Source organism: Podarcis gaigeae, assembly GCF_964106915.1.
Source record: "Podarcis gaigeae genome assembly, chromosome: 2".
Classification (NCBI taxonomy): domain Eukaryota; kingdom Metazoa; phylum Chordata; class Lepidosauria; order Squamata; family Lacertidae; genus Podarcis; species Podarcis gaigeae.
This window is the reverse complement of record NC_139679.1, coordinates 111,202,585-111,218,761: the sequence shown is the minus strand read 5'-3', so window position 1 is coordinate 111,218,761 and position 16,177 is coordinate 111,202,585. Positions and strand designations below refer to the sequence as shown.

Sequence of the window (16,177 nt, the reverse complement as noted above, 5' to 3'; positions counted from 1 at the left end):
ATAACAAATAACAAACAAAATATTGATGCGTGTAATTTTTATTTCTCAATTATATTTTGTGGTAGTATGGTTGTAATGCTTTTTGTGGCATAAAATCACTCAATAAAAATTATTTTAAAAAGACTCTCACATGCGGAAGTGGTTTTTTCCTGTGCGATATATACTCTTAGATAAACTGCCACCACTCTTTATTGGGGTGATAGCTGCTGCCGATGGTAATGCGGTTTCCTCCTTCCTTTCCTTGTTCTCCTGCTGTCGTAAATTATGTAAACCCGCAGCGCACAGCTCGCAGCAACCTCTTTATCCGCTCAGCAGTCATTTAAAACACCCCCCCCTGTACAAATCTTACACACACACACACAAAGCCGCCGCCCAGATCCTTAAAAACTCATTGGCTTTCCAGGTTAGTTACCTTCTGCAGGAAGAATAAGTGAGAGCGATCATTCATCCGCAGCCATTCCTGAGATTTTGAGTCCCTACGAATTTGTACTGGGTTGTATTAATGGTTTGAAAAGTTTGCTTATTTGGCCTGATTATTCTGCTGTTGTGCTTTTAACCTGATTCCAGGTATTGCAACGTTTGTTACTTTTTAAAATCTACTTGTAATTATGAGCCACTTTGAGCTCAAATTTGGGGTTGGAAAAGGGAAATGCAAATATTGAATCAAATCGGTAGTTTATGCGTTGCTAGTTCGTGTAAGACTGGATTTGACGCCTGAGAGAGGCGTTTTTAGGACCCACCCTATTCCGTGATAGTAATTTGTTTTCAGTATTGAATTTTAAATTGTTGTAACGCTTCCTAGGATCTTGGGGTATGGGTGGAGTGAATAAGAACAGTCTCAGGTTTGCAAAATAGATGGAGCCTTAACAAAAGATCTTCAGTCTGGCGAAATGTAACCTGGACCTTTTTGTTAAAAAAAAAATCAGACAATCTTGCAGTGCAGTGGTACCTCGGGTTACATACACTTCAGGTTACATACGCTTCAGGTTACAGACTCCGCTAACCCAGAAATAGTGCTTTAGGTTAAGAACTTTGCTTCAGGATGAGAACAGAAATTGTGCTCCGGCGGCTTGGCAGCAGCGGGAGGCCCCATTAGCTAAAGTGGTGCTTCAGGTTAAGAACAGTTTCCTGTTAAGAACGGACCTCCGGAACGAATTAAGTACTTAACCCGAGGTAGCACTGTACTCCAGAAAAGGGAGGGATCCTGTAAGTTTCTTTATTTGCTTTTAAACGATGGAACTATACAGTCAGACATAAGCACAATCGCAGAATTCGTTGGGGCCAGTGGGCAGAATTGCAAGCACGGCGTTCCCAATTAGCTCAATATTGTCGTTTGTGCTGTGAACTGCTGCTATTTGGAGTGTGAAAGTGTATTTGTCAATCAACCAGCAGCTGCCTGCATTTTGGGACTCGTTTTCCAGTGTCACAAACTCTTGCGCGGGCGGGGAGGCGGCTATGGAATCTTTCACGATGAGCTGGCGCACTTCAGGTTTCACGACACCACTTCGCCACTTAGCGGGACTTAACAACAGAGACAAGAGAACATTAACCCAGTAAATTTAGGGGAAGAGTAGGCACAGAGAGCTACAGACCTTTTCAACCTCACATCCATTGATCGCTTTTTGCAGACTGCCGGAGCTTCATTGACATGTGACCCCCAAATTTTGGATCCCCTCCAAACCAAAGTTTGGTGCTATTTTTATTCCTCACCACAGTTTCAGACCAGAGGCTTTCTCTGGGATTGGAACTGCGGTTTGCTGCATGTAAACCGTGTTATCCGCCACTGAAATGTAGGTCTCAGACCTCATGCGATTTTTCCGTTTCCACCACCTCCGAATATTATGAAAAATAAAAGCAGTGGTCGTTTCTTGGGTTCAAGTTCCCGGCCCCTGAGTCTGAGTGCCTTTGAGAACGTGCAAAAATGCCCTCTCTCTAGGGGAGCAAATTTTTTCTTTATTCTTAAAAGGTTCTAGGGGCAAAATGCCTCTGAACAGGCGCGGCGAGTCTTTGTAAAGTAAATGCTTCCTTCTCCGGTGAGAGATTGGCTCAGTGCTGGTACCCTAGAAGCCTGATTCTCCTTGGCAAAAACACCAACCACCCCATGGGAAATGAATTTGCATATGCATACACTCTCCCCAAATGCAAATAACTTCCATAGCCTTCTAGTTATAAGACGCATTTCCCCACGCAATACAAATACAGCAGCTAACCTTCATTAACGTGTAACCCCGAAATTTTGGACCCCCTCCAAACTGATGCCAAAGTTTTGTGCTCATTTTTGCGCGGTGTTGTGTCAATTACTCCGTTGGGGAGCAGCTCAAAAACACGGGGTCTCCCCCCCCCCTCTTCTCGTTTTGCAAACTAATTGCAAAATTGTTTGAGCATCTTGTAAACGGTATGGCTGTGCTATAAGTCATCTGCTACAGGTGTCATTTTACTTGCTGGTCAGACTTGCTTTGAACAGTTTAATACAGACTGTAGGACAAATAATATAATTTATTTCACACACACACACTTCCCATTAAATATATTTAAGTGTTTTGACAATTAAAAACACCAGCAACGAACACAACTAAATATACAAAACAAAGCAATTTGTTATATTTAAAAAAATCAGGTCCAATACAGATGTACCTCCAGATGACATGGGGTCTGTGGTGTGTGCCCCCCCCCCCCCCGCAGCGAAAAACGCAGTACATGACTGAGTATATAAGGAGTGCTACCAACATGAGTGTGACCAAACTGCGGGAGGCAGTGGAAGACAGAAGTGCCTGGCGTGCTCTGGTCCATGGGGTCACGAAGAGTCGGACACAACTAAACGACTAAACAACAACAAGAGTTTTCAGGAACTTTGAGCACAGGCGACCCCACTCGACGAACTAGACTAGGTTGGGGGTTTCCGTTCCGAGCACGGACCACCGAACAGAACTGCACCACCTACTCCCTCAAATTGGATGGGCTGTGACTTTCCACCATCTTTCTTTCTTTCTTTCTTTCTTTCTTTCTTTCTTTCTTTCTTTCTTTCTTTCTTTCTTTCTTTCTCTCTCTCTCTCTCTCTCTCTCTCTCTCTCTCTCTCTCTCTCTCTCTCTCTCTCTCTGCCCCTCCTTCCCACACCTCTAAAGGAGCTGCCCCCATGCTGGTCTTGCCAGCCAGTCGCCCTTCAATCCCGGAATCAGGAGAGGCTGACTGTCAAGGCACCTGCACCACCTCTCTCCCGACGTGAACCACGGGGTTGCGCTACGGCTCCGGTTCCGGGTTCGAGAGAAGCCTCCGGTCCCCGCCCCGCCGCCCCAATGGCTGAGCGTCATCCTCTGAAAGCGAAACCTCTCTGTCAATTTTCTGTGCGCTTCACCGCGGGTGGATGTAACCGGCGCGCTGCTTCTGCAGGCTTCGAGGGACGCGGGCCTAACTCTGCTAAGGACGAGCTCGGCTCGGCGGAGGAAGACGAGGGATCTCAGAGCGAAGACTCCGCTTGCAGAAAGAACCGACCCGCTTCAGTTGCGCAGAGCGAGCGAAAGTTCAGGTATGCGGTGGAATCCCTCGCGCAAAATCCCGGAGGCGGGCGACCCCGAGGTGTCAAGCGCACCTTCAGGCTCGGAAGCGGGGGCTGGAGGAAAGAAGGTTTCCTTCTGATTTTTTTTCTGCTTTCTCTGGTCGCTGTTGCATTTTAGGTGCTGGTTCTTGCACGCGCGTTCATGTCTCCTGACTGCTGTTTCCTAACTAGTTTTCATTTTATTGCTTTGCATTTTATAATCGCGTTTTGAGATGTTGGGAGCCGCCTTGAATCCCAACTTGGGGGAAAGTCGGGATAGAAATACACTGACCAGTAAGAATATCCCTGGATGGCTCAGTTGGTTAGAGCGTGGTGCTGATAATGTCAAGGTTGCAGGTTTGATCCCCGTGTGGGATCGCTGCAAATTCCTGTATTGCAGGCGGTTGGGCTGGATGGCCTCTGTTATTCATTACCCTGGAGACACCAGGGGTCGTTCCAGAGATCTTCAGTCTGTAGAGCATGGAGAGCTGTTTCTTTAAAGAAGCTGGATGTGTGCCAAGGTGGCGGCTAACCCTTAACCCATACTGTTTTCCTCACTGTCAATCATGGAATTGTAGAGTTGGAAGGGACCCCGCAGGACATCAACGTCCTGCAATGCAGAAATCTCAACACGTGGTTTTATTGCTGCTCCACTGCTAGGAGGCCTTCATCCCCTTCTCTGCTTTCTTTGATTCACTTAACTGAAATCGCCATGTGGGGTAAACTGGTATAAGGGACTGTAAAATCAAGGCAGGTGTCAACACTGATGGTAAGGCTTTTTTTCAGCCAGAACTGAGTTCCCACACCTCTCAGGTTGGTGCCATTATAAGAGAACATGGGAGGGTTGGTTTTTTTGTTTTTGTATTGGTATTTTATTTATTTATTATGTTACATCAGTATAGAATATCATATTGCCAAACAGTGGCAGAACACAGGAACCCCAAGTAATTTGTGGTTTGGAATGGGAACAACCCCTTCCCACGTATGTGGGAGTCCCCCTGTATCCCACAGGGGAGCTGCAGAAAGAATGTGGCTGGTCAAGGTGTAGCCTTTGAGGCTTTGCCCTCTGGTGCAAAAAATATTGCGATAACATTTGCACATAAGGTATAGGCCTAGCAAACATTAATTCAAAAGGGTGTGCTTGGCAGGAAACTTCGCAAGGGGTTAACAGTTCTGTTCCCTGGGTTAAGTTTTTGCCAGCTGAGTTTTTAAAAGTCTTTGTCTCTGCGCACTATTTTTTTCCCCCAGAGCTTTTGCGGGCTGTAAACCATGTTGCAAATTTCAGTTTTCATCTGCCAAGTTTGCTAGTGTCCAATGCGTTCCCTTGCTTCTGGCAAAGTTTCAAAATTCCTATGTTATGCTGCGGCTCCTTTTTCAGAGTGAAATTGCACCTTAAAAAGAAAGCATTCACTTGCTTTTTTAAGTTACAGATAGGTAGCCATGTTGGTCTGCCATAGTCAAAACAAAAAAAATTCCTTCCAGTAGCACCTTAAAGACCAACTAAGTTAGTTCTTGGTATGAGCTTTCGTGTGCATGCAAACTTCTTCAGATACCTGAAGAAGTGTGCATGCACACGAAAGCTCATACCAAGAACTAACTTAGTTGGTCTTTAAGGTGCTACTGGAAAGAATTTTTTTTGTTTTGCTTTTTTAAGAAAGTCATTTTCCAGGTTAGTACTTTGGGGCAGGGGCTTGGGTAACCCTTGGTCTTCTGGGTTTGTCGCTTGACTGTAAATCCTAATTGGCTCCAGGCAGTAGCAGGTCAGAGTAGCTGGCTGAATGCAGCAGTGTCCTTCTGAGATAGTTGCCAAGAGATAAACTACTCCAAGCGCCTGGCACAAGGGGGGGGGGGGGAGCTGATGTCCTGTTACTTGCATGAATGAATGTTAGAAACAGTTAGTTCACTTGCTTTGCTGCAACAGTCTTTAAGCAAGAACAGAGATGAGAAGAAATCATTTTTGAGAAATCTGATTGTTCTCAGCCTGTGGGCATTCCATTTCCCAGTGACTCTCTTGCCTGCAGATGGCACACTGGTTTCTTCCCTAGGCGTCTTCTGCCCCTCCCGTGGACACCCTCCGGGATTGCGTTTTTGTCTCTAGCCTTCTGGCTGCTTGAAGACAAACTCCTAATCATTTTCGCCGGGTCCCCTTCGGAAGAAGGATTCTGATTTAAGGTGCTTGGAGGTCCGTGGTCCTGGGCGTCGGATGACTCCAGGGGGTCGTACACTCAGTGGGGTGGGGCCAGCAAAGTGGAGTTTTAGCTGCCTCAATTGCAACTTCAGTATTGTCCGCTGCCCTGAGGGCATGTATCTTGCAGATTTTCTCCATGGTCAATATTGTAATCCTAGGGCTCTTTGATCCCTTGGGTTTTAATAGTCTCTCTCTTTTTTTAACAGTTCTGTCCCATGTGGCTCTCAAAGCCTTCTGCTCTGTTTCTTTCTGTCAGTGCTCATCCTTGCATTGTGCTGCTTCTAGAACCAAGAAGCCACATCCAGCTCACTCTTTTGGATTGCTTACTGGCTCTATCTCATGCGGCTCTTTAAAATCTTCTGCTCTTTTATTTCTGCCAATTCCTGGCACTGGGCTGCTTCCAGAACCCAGGAAGCCACACCCAGTTCCGTTTTAAACGGTTCTACATACTGGAACACTCTTTCAGACTGTCTGCTTGTCCACTTCACCTGATTCTGAATTCTTCATTCTCCATACCACCTTCCTCTTCTCTTTTCTCCTGTCTTTTCTTCCTCAGTCTCTTTGCTTGGGGGTTGGGGAGGGGGAACCTCATTTAGCCCTGGTGCAGTTGCTGCATAGGGTGGAGGGGGGCTAATTATTCCTCCCTCCTTTTCTGGGTCTGGCAAGACTGCTGTTTATTCTAACTTGTACTTCCTGCCATACTGGGCACAGTTTGGCATGGCACGGGTAATCACAGTTCTACTTTTCTAAGCCATGGGGGACAGTCAGGAAATTCACATAGGTGTTTGGAGTCTATTTTTCATCTGGTTTTTAAAATCCCCAATCTTCTCCCCTTCGTGGCATCTTTCCAGTTTGTTCAGGAAACATCGCAGGGGGGTCGTGGGAGTTGTTTTACTGCTTTTTCTCCATGACCCTGGAACACTTGGCATACTGGGACACTTAGCCCTCCTAACGTATTTTTTTCACTCAGTCACAGGCCAGACGTTGCTTTCAATGTCTCACACACTCAAAACATTCACTGGAGTGTCCCCACACACACACTCAGAAAAACCCATGCACCTCCCTCCAATCCCCTTTTTTTACCAACACCAAAACCACAACCGGCAGCGCTTAGACTTCGACCGGGGCCCAAGAGACCCTTTTTGCTGCTTTTCTGGGCAAAACCAACAACCAACCAGAACCGGCAGTGCTTAGACTTCAACCAGGGCCCAGCAGACCCTTTTTGCAGCTTTTTTCTGGGCAACACCAAAACCAGTGGCACTTCTTTTACCCTGCTGGCGCAGCTGATCAAACTCTCTTTGCTCCCACCTATACCCTGTGGAGCCTACCTTGTTCCTCGAGGTACCTTCCTTCGGCATGGCCGTTGCTTTTTCTCTGGTCCTTGCAGTGTGTCCACACAGGAACGGGTGGCAATTCCTCCCACGAACTTGGCAGGATGTGCACTGGAACTGCTGACACGAACCGAGCTGTTCACCGCAGGGACGCCTTGAACCCACATCCCTTATCCTCAGGGAATCTGTTATTCCCGGCCAAACGCACCAAGAAATGTAGCCTTATGAGGCTTTGCCCTCAGGTGGGAAAAATATTGTGCCTGGGAAAGGGAAGTGGGAGTCAACAGACACTCAAGGAATAGTTTGGGAGAAAAGGCTTTTATTTCTACCATCCATGAACTGGTAGAAGGAGCACGTGCGATAGTCCACAAAAGCATGCACGAGTTCACAATCATGTGCACTAGCATATATACCCCAGACCAGATCCCTCCTCCTTTCTCCTCCCTCAGGAGTCCTCTGAGCATGAACAGAAAGCTGTCTTGGGACTATTGGGACTCTTCCCAGGAAAGGGGTTTCAGAGTGTCCAGATATGTTTCAATCTCTTGTTCTGGCATGGTTCGTGGACAGAAAGTAAGTTGCAATGTGGTTCTTTAGCAAGGCCAGAAGGCATCAGAAAGGCCTGAGATACAATGGACTGTGTTCCCTACCTTTGTTGCAATCTTTTTAGTTACAGCAAGCGGAATGTTTCTGATGCTTAGCTAATGCCTTTTAGCTGCTGAGAAAAATGATTTTGAAAAGCTCTGAGAAGCTTTGAGCCTGCTTTGGTGGGGGTGACTTTGGGCCTAGGTGAGGTCACCTGTCCTCACCTTCCTTCAAAGGGAACCAGGGACTCGAAAAGGTTGGAAAACCACTGAGGTGAGGGACTGGACTGAGGGTAGATCCAAGCTGTACTTCTAAAGCACATTCAATGTATATTTAAGGAACATGGTTCCACCTCTCCCGGAATCTTGAGACCTGTAGTTTGTTAAGGTTGCTGGGAATTACAGCTCTGTAAGAGTGAAACTACAGTTCCCAAGAAAATGCTTTAAACATGCATTGAATGCAGTGCCAGATTTACGTACAGTGGTACCTCAGGTTAAGTACTTAATTCATTCCGGAGGTCTGTACTTAACCTGAAACTGTTCTGTTACGGAAATTACAGGGTGGGGGGAGCACATCTTTAAAGTTAAATATTACAAATATTATACCTGAATGTATCCTTTCAACTTGACAGCTCAGGGAAGTTACCTAGCTTTAAAAATAATATAAAATCATCTCCTTTCCCAGTTTCCTCCATTCCAAAGCTATTTTCCCCTTGAAAAAGGACTCCAGCAAGTTCCCAGAGGTGACAATTGCTGGGCTCACTGTTAGCCAAAGGAAGCCAAATCTCATCACCTGATTCGCCTCAGGTTCCAGACATGCAAAGGAACTTCTATTGTACTTTTGGGTGGTGGGTACTTAAGACATATTTGTCTATGTTAATCTTATACCCGAGTCTTGCCCTGCCATGTCTGCTTATGCTAATCTTGTACCAAGGACTTGTCTGGGCATGTTTGCCAAGGTTAAACCCTCCCCTTTTGTGACATGTCAGTGATGTAGCAATGATGCTGTACAAACTGTATTCTGGGATATGGTGGGAAAGTTTTAAAAGTCTTTGTCACCCCATCCTCAGGGTTCAAATTTGTTCTTTGAACCTATTGCACAATAAACTTTGTTCTACAGCTATTTGCTCCGGTTGGCTGGACTCCTTCCTTTATTCCGCAGGGACCCGCGGGCTCTGCCCGATGAGCTGGGTGACTGAGCAGCCTCACACCGAGATTTTTCCGTAACAGTTCTTAACCAGAAGCACCACTTTAGCTAATGGGGCCTCCAGCTGCTGCTGTGCTGCTGGAGCACGATTTTTGTTCTCATCCTGAAGCAAAGTTCTTAACCTGAAGCACTATTTCTGGGTTAGCAGAGTCTATAACCTGAAGCATCTGTAACCTGAAGCGTATGTAACCTGAGGTACCACTGTATATGCTAAACTAGCTATATCTTAGGGCCCCACTCTCTTGGAGGGAGGCAAAAATGTAAAGGGGGGGAAATTACAACTACTTTGATAAAATACATATTTGTTATGTGCAAATTGCTTTAGATACCTATTAGGTCCATAAATTACCATATAGCATATATTCAACACAAAAAAAACAGCGACAATTTGTTGTTGACGAAGGACAGCTGGACATATAAAGGGCCCCATTACCTTCAGGAGCTTAGGGTCTCAGCAAACCTAAATCTGGCCCTGATTGAATGTGTTTTGAGCACAGTTCTGGCACCTCTCAGGTGGGTGCCATTGCCAGTTCCAAGAGAACGAGGGAGGTGTTCATGGTGAGCTCTGGCACTTGTTTTTCTAGAAAAATAGCGCTGGTTTTATGGTGTGAATTTGCCCACAGGGCTAAAATTGGAAAGTCCCTAGTAGTTCATGTTGAGGCATGCCCTTGCCACGTTGTAGCTGCTTCCTCAAGCACCTTCCCATCCCATGCCACCTTCTGCCTCACCTGCAATAAAGACTTTCAACAAGCCTTCTGGGGAGGATTTTTAAAAAATCTTGTTCAGAATCTGCGTTTGGGTTTTAAATTGTGTTAATGTATGCATACACCCACAGATACAACAACTCCACCCATGTCCACCCACAGATACAACAACTCCAAGCCGCTTCCTTCTTTGCTTCAGACTTCTCCAACTTAATATTTCTCCAAACTTAATATTTCTCCAAATAACTTCTCCAACTTAATATTTCTCCAAAGACTTCTCCAATGCTTAATATTTCTTGCTGTTTGTCTCCTTGTTTTAATTCCTTATTTTGAATCTCTTAAATCCTGTATATATCTTTAACAATTTCAGTTAATACCCTCATCTCCCTCCTCCAAAACCCATTGCTTTCCTCCACCCGTGTGCGATCTTCTTTACCAACTATTATTTTTGTCATTGTTGCATTACTCACTGTTTATATTTGTTGTTCCATCCTTGATATGGTGTTATCCTATCTCCTTGCACCCTTTAAGCTATTGCATATTAATTTTTAAGCTCCAGCACCAACTCTTTACATGTATTCCTTAACGCATTCCCACTCTTTATTAATTATTTGATTAGGACAGTGCAGCTGAGATTTGCGCCTGCTTCTCTTCTCTGCCCTTGGTGGCAGGACTGAGGACAGAGAAGACAGCAGCTGGAGAAGCAGCCCAAAGACCAAACCACAGTTTCATCAATAGTCTTCTGGCTTCCAGCTCACCTGATTGGTTTGTCTCCTCTTCCTTTATCTTCTGATTGGCTCTTTTCCCACTGGGCTTCCATTCACTTTGTGTTCGCTGCTGCCGGGAGCAACAAGGAGTTCCTTTTTTTCACTGCACTGAGAGGTGCAGGTATATTGATGCTTTTAAGAAAACTGTGCATTTACTCAGAAGCCGAGCTGATTGCATTGAAATTTGTTTTCCACTCCCAGTAAAAGTGCATGATCATCATCATTTTATTACCTCACCCCTCTGACTGGGTTGCCCCAGCCACTCTGGGTGGCTTCCAGCATACACTTCTTCTTGTGGTTCTGACTGTAGCAGGTGTGTGTTCCCTTGGGTTGTGTGGGTGGGTGTGCTCAGTATTTTAGAAATAATGAAAAATATGTTCCCTCCCCCCCCCGACGTAATGTATTCCATGGCAGAGCTGGTGAGTAACTATGTGCTATGGACAAATTTGGGGGGAGGGAATTTAGTGCCCATTAATTGTTCAATGTCCTTCTCAGGTCAGGTTATATTATTTTTGTGAGCTTTATTGGGGGGGCACTAGAGAGTGGTGTGTTTTGGAGGGTTGTTGTTCTTGTTTTAGAAGCCTTGTACTTTTTCCAGTTAAGCAAAACAACAAACCTGTGGTTACGTGAAACATACTCAATAAACACACAAGACATAACTGGCTGTACTTTTGAAGAAATAAGGTCTACTATTCATTGTATCAAATTGTAGGTTACAACGGAAGTCTCATAAAATTCAACGAAAAAAGCAGAAGACCCAGTGGATTGGTTCATTCTCTAGTCAGTTCATGAATAAGGTCCATACATGTATAAGTGTCTATTCCACCTGTCTGTTCATAGAGTCCAATAATTCACATGAAGGGTTGTTATAGTTCCACAGAATCCTTTCACAGAGTCTAAGACAAGGATTTCTGGAATATTAGCCTTGTTTCGCCATCCTAGGCTTCATCAGTAGTACAGGCTCATGTGTAATATTACAGGATAGTGGATCTTATAGCATAATAGTGGCTATAAATTTTCAATTTTACCTTTGCACATATCAAAGAAAATGTGGGTTTAACATCAACTTCCCTTCCCCCTCCCTTCCATATTCCTGCTGCCATGCTGTGCTTTAGCAAATAGATCGTTGGAAGAAAATACTAAACCACATGGTTTGCTCTCTGGAATGCATCGAAGCTCATTCAGATAGCCCTTACAGCAACAGCTAATCTGATCCCCTCTGTTTTTCATCAAAGAGGTCCAGCGAGAGAAATGCAAGGAGACAGGTTCTGAACTAAAATCTGCTCTGCCTGCACACAGCATCCCACCATGTCCACCTTTGTGGTTTTGGTATGAGGGAATATGCTATTTCTTCTCCGATAAAGAAAAGAGCTGGATGTCTAGCAAGGAATTCTGCTTGTCATTTAATGCTTCCTTGGTTGTTATTCCAAACAACGAAAAGGTGAGAGGTGTAACGGGTGATATTTTCTGGGGTGGCATGCAAAGCAGGGCATGGGCGGATCATGTTGAGTTTAGGACCCCCTGCAGCAAACATTTGCCATACTATAAAATTGTTGGCTAATTCTCAACGCCTGTGAGTGAGTTACAGTTAACTAGCATAAAGGTTATGTATGTATGTATGTATGTATGTATGTATTTAAATGACATTTATTTATTCAATTAAACGATGTATATGCTATGTGACTGCAATAGTCTCTAAGCAGTTTACAAGGATACAATACGAAAAATGAAGATTAGGTCAAACTATAAATTCTTACATCAATTAAAATGCCTACTGGAAAAAGAAAAAAAAGTCTTCAGCAGGCACCAGAAATATAGATAGATATAACTGGGTGAGAAATATTGCAAGTCAGGGCTCTAACATCTATCTCTTTTGGTATTTGAAGGACATTGTCAAGAGTTGGAAAGGCACAAATTCCTACTGGATTGGCCTGAGAAGAGACCCTGGTCAGCCCTGGAAATGGACTAATGGAGAAAATTCCACGTGTGTCCTTCTCCTCTTCCTCTTCCTCCTCCTCCCCCTCCCCCTCCTCTGGCCTGGTTGTCTGTTAGGAGTTTTCAACAGAGGCGCCACTTCCCATTTTGCCACTTGAGGTAGAATAGGAAGTGCCACCCTGCACTGCTACTGCTGCCTGCCACCTCTGCCACTGGCAGAGAAGCATCATCATCACCCCAAACTACCAATAGTGTTCACCAAATTCTAACCTGGGCCACACCTGCAACCTCACCCGTTTCAGCTGGTCCTTGCCTTTCTTGAGTTCTGTTGCACTCCTCCGTTTCTTTTTCCATGTGGAATCAAGCATATCCATACATGTTAATCCTTTTATGTTCCAGTTAAGATCAGTGCCAATAGGACTAATGCTCTTTCTGAAGGTTGAAGGGTGCTGAGAACTATAGCTCTCTGTGGGGTAAACGACACTTCCCAAAATGCTTTGGGGGAAGCCATGGGGTTTAAATGTTGTTGTTGTCATCTGACAGGGTCGACCCAGACACTCTGGGCAGCTTCTAACATATATAAAAGCATAAGGAAACATTAAATATATTTTTTAAAAAACTTCCCTATACAGGGCTGCCTTCAGATGTCTTCTAAAGGTTGAATAGTTACTTATCTCCTTGGCTTAGGGGTCGCATAACTCCATACCCTCCAACATTTCTCCAGTGAAAACAGGGACGTTCTAAGGAAAAGTGGGACATTCCAGGATCAAATCAGAAACTGGGGCGGTTTCTGTAAATCTGGGTCTGTCCCTGGAAACTACGGACACTTGGGGGGTCTAAATGTGGGGCAAACAACAAATGTGAGTTCCACTTTGTAGAATAAGCTAGTTGCTGCAAACACATGCACACTTTTTTCTATCTTCCATGCAGGCAATCAAGAGATATTATTGGGGGGCAAGGACACATTCAAGCCAAGGAAAAAATAAAACAAAAGGGAGGGTGCAAAGCAGGGCTAGTGAGGAGTATGATTTGGAATGAGTCCCAAGTGTGGTGTAGTGGTTAAGAGTGGTGGACTCGTAATCTGGGGAACTGGGTTCGCTTCCCCGCTCCTCCACATGCAGCTGCTGGGTGACCTTGGGCCAGTCCCACTTCTCTGAAGTCTCTCAGCCCCACTCACCTCACAGAGTGTTTGTTCTGGGGGAGGAAGGGAAAGGAGAATGTTAGCCGCTTTGAGACTCCTTATGGTAGTGATAAAGCGGGATATCAAATCCAAACTCTTCTTTCCGAGGGACAGAGAGAGCCCCAAAGACCCATAATTGGCTCCTGAGCCTGAGTTTTCCCACCTGTGGTCTAGAGTCCCCACTCTAGAGGCCACACATGGCAATAAATTTGCCCATTTCCTATGTGATTCTACTGCTATAGTCTCTCTTATCAGTTGCTGTCAGAGAAATGCTCAGCCCTTACTTGTCACCGGCTTCGTTGACCTTGCGTTTCAGGTTTGAGGTACTTGGTGATGGAGGCGACTGTGCATATCTGGGTGATAAGGGCCAAGCATATGTTTCAAGGTGCAACATGAGCATCACTGGATATGCCACAAGCCAGGTCCTCCTGCAAGCGCGGACGTTGCGGGGAAGGGGCATAACCCCCCCACAACTGAAACTGAAATGTGAAACTTTATGTAATTAATACTTTACTTTTTGTAAGCACCTTACCGTTATAAGCTATTAAAATGTATTAAACAAAAAACATCTGTTTGGGGGGGGGGGTTTAGGTCACAAATAAGCAATCAATTGAAATGGAGTTATCTCTTTCTTTGAAATACATTGTGTTGCATCCTTCGGTGCAACATTTCGATGGATGGTGTTAACAGGAATGAAGTGTCTGTTATCTGCTAGGAAATTTTGTGGCAAATATTCCCATTTTGGGTGGTTCTGGAGATGTTGGAACAGGCCCTGCAGTTGGTTTTCTTTACCTCAATGCAGCACAACTAAACTTACTGAAATGGGAATAGGGTTGTATTAAGCCAGTACAGTGGTTAAGTACTTAATTCGTTCCAGAGGTCCGTACTTAACCTGAAACTGCTCTTAACCTGAAGCACCACTTTAGCTAATGGGGCCTTCTGCTGCTGTCATGCCACTGGAGCCCAATTTCTGTTCTCATCCTGAAGCAAAGTTCTTAACCTGAAGCACTATTTCTGGGTTAGCGGAGTCTGTAACCTGAAGCGTATGTAACCTGAGGTACCACTGTATATAGATTTAAGAAACCCCTTGCTGGAGTAAATAAGCTTCTGAATCTACAGTTCTATGATTCTAACTGCCCCATTATTTGTTCAGTGTTAAGCCGAATATGAGAAACGGTCACTAACTTGACCATCTTTATATGTTAACTTGCTGTATTCTAAAACTAGAGTTGACTCACAGTTCAAGGCAAACTGTTTTTAGATGGCTGGCATATTGCTACATGTGTCTGCATCTAGTAGTGAGACTCCCAGGTACAGTGGTACCTCGGGTGACATATGCTTCAGGTTACATACGCTTCAGGTTACAGACTCTGCTAACCCAGAAATAGTGCTTCAGGTTAAGAACTTTGCTTCAGGATTAGAAAAGAAATTGTGTTCTGGAGGCGTGGTGGCAGCAGGAGGCCCCATTAGCTAAAATGGTGCTTCAGGTTAAGAACAGTTTCAGGTTAAGTACGGACCTCCGGAACGAATTAAGTACTTAACCCTAGGTACCACTGTACAGTTTCCTTGGAATTTTGAGTGTTGGTGTTAACAGGAATGAAGTTTGAAAAACTGAGTGCTTGATCCCTGTCTTGAGCAGCCCATTCCCGTCTCTGGATTCTGTTTGGAGTCAGTACGCCAACTGCACTGGGTGCTTTAGAAACAGCCCAAAGCTAAATCCACTCTCCCTTTCTCTAAGGCTGTGAACAGCTCTGAAATCTACTGATCTAGCCTGGGGCAAAATTTCACAGCTTTTACACACAGAATCTCCCCTGGCTGTGGTGCTGAATGCCAGACATAAGGTTTGAAAACAGTCAGACTTTTTTGTTGTTGTTGTTAATGGTTGACTGTCCATAACATAAAGGAACATATTGTTACACAAGTTGGGTGCCAGCCCCACTGCCTGCCGTGGTAACTGTGGGAATGTTCAGGGTGTCAGGAGGGGATATATTGTTTATTAATATACTTTCCAACCTTCGCTAGCAAGTTCCTTTACTTAGCAGAGTTTTACATTCCCCTTTTAAATGCACAGCGGGTAGCTGGTTGCAGGCTTGTATAAGCCTCTCAGTATTAGGTTCCTAGTAAGTTCCCTTATAGGGACGCGGGTGGCGCTGTGGGTTAAACCACAGAGCCTAGGACTTGCCAATCAGAAGGTTGGTGGTTCGAATCCCCCCGATGGGGTGAGCTCCCATTGCTCAGTCCCTGCTCCTGCCAACTTAGCAGTTCGAAAGAACGTCAAAGTACAAGTAGATAAATAGGTACCGCTCCGGCGGGAGGGTAAATGGTGTTTCCGTGCGCTGCTCTGGTTTGCCAGAAGTGGCTTAGTCATGCTGGCCACATGACCTGGAAGCTGTATGCCGGCTCCCTCGGCCAATAAAGCGGGATAAGTGCCACAACTCCAGTTGGTCACAACTGGACCTAATGGTCAGGGGTCCCTTTACCTTTTAAGTTCCCTTATATCCCTCTTAAAACAATAAACACACGGCAATCTTATTTAAAGCCAATAAAAGAAGTTTACTCACATCATCAGTTCACAGTTGGATCCCTGAAGGCAGACTTAGTTACAAAGTATATGAATGTGGATCTATCTATCTATCCCATGTGGGGATAATCCCAGTGTCCTCTATTGGTTGAAAGCCAACAGAGCAGTTCTAGCTAAAAAGCTGCTCCAACGATGGAGGAAGTCAGAGAGAGAGAGAGAGAGAGAGAGAG

The 16,177-nt window shown here is 45.0% G+C and overlaps 1 protein-coding gene and 2 long non-coding RNA genes across 3 annotated transcripts in view; 2 read left to right on the top strand and 1 right to left on the bottom strand.

The window, feature by feature from the left end:
- The window catches only part of LOC310837973 (C-type lectin domain family 2 member D-like), a 99,520-nt gene that overhangs the window by 27,016 nt on the left and 56,327 nt on the right, over positions 1–16,177 (top strand). The gene's annotated exons all lie outside the window — the stretch shown is intronic.
- Positions 10,726–14,799, top strand: LOC310838130. The gene is made up of 4 exons (XR_014560709.1): positions 10,726–11,752; positions 12,198–12,295; positions 13,743–14,280; positions 14,500–14,799. It is a non-coding gene; the product is annotated as an uncharacterized lncRNA (long non-coding RNA).
- Positions 15,382–16,163, bottom strand: LOC310838270. The gene is made up of 2 exons (XR_014560875.1): positions 15,907–16,163; positions 15,382–15,543 (listed from the first exon to the last, which is right to left on the bottom strand). It is a non-coding gene; the product is annotated as an uncharacterized lncRNA (long non-coding RNA).